Source organism: Otolemur garnettii, unplaced genomic scaffold (genome assembly GCF_000181295.1).
Source record: "Otolemur garnettii isolate 467f Iridium unplaced genomic scaffold, OtoGar3 scaffold00135, whole genome shotgun sequence".
In the NCBI taxonomy this organism is placed as follows: Eukaryota; Metazoa; Chordata; class Mammalia; order Primates; family Galagidae; genus Otolemur; species Otolemur garnettii.
Genome location: NW_003852530.1, coordinates 4,427,911 through 4,432,961, shown reverse-complemented (window position 1 = coordinate 4,432,961; position 5,051 = coordinate 4,427,911).

The window sequence follows — 5,051 nt, the reverse complement described above, 5'->3', positions numbered from 1 at the left end:
GGAAGGGAAGGGAAGGGAAGGGAAGGGAAGGGAAGGGAAGGGAAGGGAAGGGAAGGGGAAGGGAAAGAAAAGAAGGAAAGAAAGACTAGCCGGGCATTGTGGTGGGTGCCTATAGTCCTGGCTATTTGGGAGGCTGAGGCAGGAGGATCACTTGAGCCCAGGAATTTGAGGTTGCTATGAGCAAGGCTGACTCCAAGGCACTCCAGCACTCTAGCCTGTGGAGACAGAGACTCTGTATCAAAAAGTAAAACCCACATTTTGTGCCCCAACCACTTCCTTTTAGATAGAAATTTCTGGCACTGTGAACAGGTTTCAGAGCAGCGACCTACCCATGATCATCGACATTCCTACTGGACTCAGACCCTGGCCAGCTGTGAACAGATTCTGAGAAAAATTGTTGGCTAGAAAGCATTGAGTCCTAGGTGGTACCTGTGGCTCAAGGAGTAGGGTGCTGGCCCCATATACCAGAGGTAGCGGGTTCAAACCCAATCCCAGCCAAAAACTGCAAAGAAAAAAAAAAAGAAAGAAAGAAAGCAGTGAGTCCTGCTGAAATTCTGGACCTGTCTAAACTCTGCTGGAGCTGTTCTTTCAAACCCTCCTTTTCTAGAACAGAAGTTTTCCATCTTTACACTGTGGATAAGAGATTTGGGTTACCTCTGCCTTAGGATCAGAGATTTGGGTCAAGGCCAGGGAAAGAGCTCCACTAGAATGTTTGCTATTCTGTTTCTGTCCCACAACAGTAAGTTCTGCTTCACAGTATTGGCACTCAGGTACCAGTGCTCTCCTTTTACATATACACTTTTTTTTTTTTTTGAGACAGTGTCTCATTCTGTCACTCTGGGTAGAGTGCCCTGGTGTCACAGCTCACAGCAACCTCAAATTTTCAGGGTTAAGCAATTCTCTTGCCTCAGCCTCCCAAGTACCTGGGACTACAGGTGGCCACCACAACACCGGGCTATTCTTTTTTTTTTTTAGGGACAGAATCTCACCTTGTCACCCTCAGTAGAGTGCCATGGTGTCACACAGCTCACAGCAACCTCTAGTTCCTGGGCTCAGGCGATTCTCTTGCCTCAGCCTCCCAAGTAGCTGGGACTATAGGTGCCCACCAAAACCTGGCTATTTTTTGTTGCAGGTTGATCCAGGCAGGGTTTGAACCCGCCACCCTTAGCATATACTCACTGAGCCACAGGCACTGCCCAACAAACAAACATGGTCATTGTCGTCTGGCAGGCCAGGGCTGGATTCAAACCCACCAACTTTGATGTATGTGGCTGGTGCTATAACCTCTGTGCTACGGGCCCTGAGCCCTGAGCTATTTTTTTGCAGTTGTTATTGTTGTTTAGCTGGCCCAGACCAGGTTCAAACTCACCACCCTCAGTGTATGTGGCTGGCACAGTAACCACTGTGCTACAGAAGCCGAGCCTACATACACATTTTAAACAATCTCAGTTGCTGCCTGTAATCATAGCACTCTGGGAGGGTGAGGCAGGAGGATTTCTTGAGCTAGGGAGTTCTAGACCAGCCTGAGCAACAGTAAGATCCCATCTCTACTAAAAATAGAAAAACTAGCCAGGCATCATGGCAGGTGCCTGTAATCTCAACTACTAGGAGGCGAGGCAGGAGGATCCTTTGAACCCAGGAGTTTGAGATTGCTGGGAGCAAAGCTGACCCCAGACCAAGGCACTCTACCCTGGGCAACATAGTGAAACAAACAAACAAACAAATAAAAAGGGCTCAGCACCCGTAGCTCAGCCGCTAAGGCGCCAGCCACATACACAGGAGCTGGCAGGTTCGAACCCAGCCTGGGTCCACCAAACCACAAGGACAACTACAACCAAAACCTAGCTGGGCATTGTGGTGGGCACCTGTAGTCCCTGTTACTTGGGAAGCTGAGGCAAGAGAATCACTTAAGTCCAAGAGTTTGCTGTGAGCTGTGACGCCACAGCACTCTACCGAGCAACATAGTGAAACTCTGCCTCAAAAAAAAATCTGCTTTCCTACTGTTGGAAATTCAGGCTTGATTTTTCTTCTTGTGACCAACCCCTACTGCTTCAAACCCCAGGTAGTTTTATGTATGACATTTATGGGGCACCCTCTTGTAGATGCCTAGGAAGTGGACCCACCTAACCCAGAATGAGCATAGCAGCAATGACATAAGTGGGTGTCTTTTGAAATATCTAATAAATTTCTTTATGCACAGTATTGGTGGGAAAAGCTGGTTTTATAACTAGACAAATTGAATAGGAGACTTATTTGCAAAGGCACCTAAGAAGCTTCTAAAAGAAATTCTGAGAAAATTGCCTACGTTTAGGAGACAAACTAAAGGACACCCATCACCACCTCCTGAAGAACTACCCCAGATCTTTGATCCCTTCCCTGTGTGAATAGAAAACAACAGCAACAACAACCCAAGCTCTGTAAAATAAAGAGATTTATTCTGAGCCCACTGTGTGTGACCCTGGTGCAGAACACACGGCCTCAAAAGGTCCAGAAAAAAATGCGCCTGAGATGGCTACTTTAGAATTTAGTTTTATATGTTCCTGGAGACAGACATTATCTGTAAAATCATAAAGCAGGCAGGGCATTAGTGGCTCACGCCTGTAATCCCAGCACTCTGGGAGGCCAAGGTGATGGGTTATCTGAGCTCACAGATTCCAGACCAGCCTGAGCCAAAGCGAGACCTCACCTCTAAAAATAGCCGGGTGTTGTGGCGGGCGCTGCCTGTTATCCTAGCTACTTGGGAGGCTGAGGCAAGGGAATCACTTGAACCCAAGAGTGAGGTTGCTGTGAGCTATGACACCACAGCAGTCTACTGAGGGCAACAAAGTGATACTCTGTCTCCAAAAAAAAAAAAAAAAAAGTCATAAATCGATATATGGAAAGTGTACCTTGGTTTGGCCCCAAAAAGTAGGACATCTTGAAGCAGGAAGAAGGTAGGTTATAATAGGTAGGTGCCAAGATTTTTCAATTTATAATAAGTTAAAGAAATGAAGCTTTGGCAGTGCCTGTAGCTCAGTTGGCAGGGCGCTGGCCACATACACCTAGGTGGCAGGTTCAAACCTGGCCTGCGCCTGCTAAGCAACAATGACAACTGCAACCAAAAAAAGCCAGGCATTGTAATGGGCACCTGTAATCCCAACTACTTGGGAGGCTGAGGCAAGAGAATCGCTTAAGCCCAAGAGTGGGAGGTTACTGTGAGCTGTGATGCCATAGCACTCTACCCAGGGTGACAGCTTGAGACTCTGTCTCAAAAAAAAAAAAGAAAAGAAAAGAAAAGAAAAAAAGAAAAAAAAAGAAATGAAGCTTGGATTGTTTTAAACTAAGATTTAAAAAAAGTCTGTTAATCAGAGACAAGCCACCAAACACTTTCCTCGGAATTTGGTAATTTTAGCTAAGAAATGAAAGCTAGATTTAAAAAAAAAAACAACTTATTGGACAAGATGGTTCTCCAAAATACAACTTTCTGGCATTTAACTGGCTGTTTTGAAACTCTATTATAAAAAAATTTTACTTCTGACAACCCTGTAGAGATACTATACAATAAAGCTGATCTTGTACTTTGGGGCTGGCTGTAGCCATCAGCTCAGTCAGTCCACCCTGTTCCCCCCCCCACACACACACACAAAATTTTACTTCCGTAAGAGAAATTTCCATTTGCAAGGATATCTCCCTTATTCTAAACCACTAGAGACTTTCACTGGGCTTAAAGTTTACATAACAAACCTTACCTTTGTTGATGAGACTTCCCCTGGCAATCTGACCTCGACTGCTCCTTATCCTTAAGCCCCCGTTTTGTCTCGGCAAGTAATGGTGTTTACATCGAAGTTTAGTGGTTTTAAAATGTAAGTTTTTACCTAAAAAGTCGTATCTTTATTTATTTATTTTGAGACAGAGCCTCAAGCTGTCGCACTAGGCAGAGTGCCATTGCATCACAGCTCACAGCAACCTCCAACTCCTGGGCTTAAGCTATTCTCTTGCCTCAGCCTCCCAAGTAGCTGGAATTACAAGCACCCGCTTGTAATTTTTTTTTTTGGTTGTATTTGTTGTTGTTTGGTGGATCCGGGCTAGATTTGAACCTGCCAGCTCTGGTGTATGTGGCTGGCAACTTAGCTGCTTGAGCTATAGGCACTGAGCCTAAAAGTCATCTTTAAAAATCTCTAGTGGGGTGCAGTGGCTCCTACCCATAATCCTCTGAGAGTCCCACTCTGGACTCACTCTGAGAGTCCAAGGCAGGAGGACCCACTCTGAGAGTCCAAGGCAGGAGGACCTCTTGAGCTCAGGAGTTTGAGACCAACCTGAGCAAGAGTGACCCTGTCTGTATTGAAAATAGAAAAACTGGAGTCACATACACCTAGGCTGGTGAGTTCAAACCCAGCTCCGGCCAGCTAAACAACAATGACAACTGCAACCAAAAAATAGTTGAGCATTGTGGTGGGCGCCTGTAGTCCCAGATGGCTCAAATCCCGGAGTTTGAGATTTCTGTGAGCTATGTCACCAGAGCACTCTAACCTCTGTCACAGTGAGACTCTGTCTCCTCCCAAGAGTAGAAATCTCAGATTGCCTAAAAGGTTGTTATATTTTAGGGCTTGATAGTCTAGGGGTGTCAGGAATCCTATTTGAATCCTGGCACGTGAAGAGTCTTATAAGACCATAAGCTGTGCTTATGTCCATATGTTTATATGTGTTATGTGTATGTGATTTCACTACATATATATATATATAAGCTTTATAAGGCTTTAAATAAAAGAGTGCTTATATGGGGCAACACCTATGGCTCAGTGAGTAGGGCGCTGGCCCCATATACTGAGGGTGGGGGGTTCAAACCTGGCCCCAACCAAACTGCAGCAAAAAAATAGCCGGGCGTTGTGGCAGGTGCCTGTGGTTCCAGCTACTCGGGAGGCTGAGGCAAGAGAATTGACTAAGCCCAAGAGCTGGAGGTTGCTGTGAGCTGTGATGCCATGGCACTCTACCGAGGGTGATGAAATGAGACTCTAGCTCTAAAAAAAATAAAAATTAAAAAAAAAAAGGAAACAAATAAATTTATTTCTTTC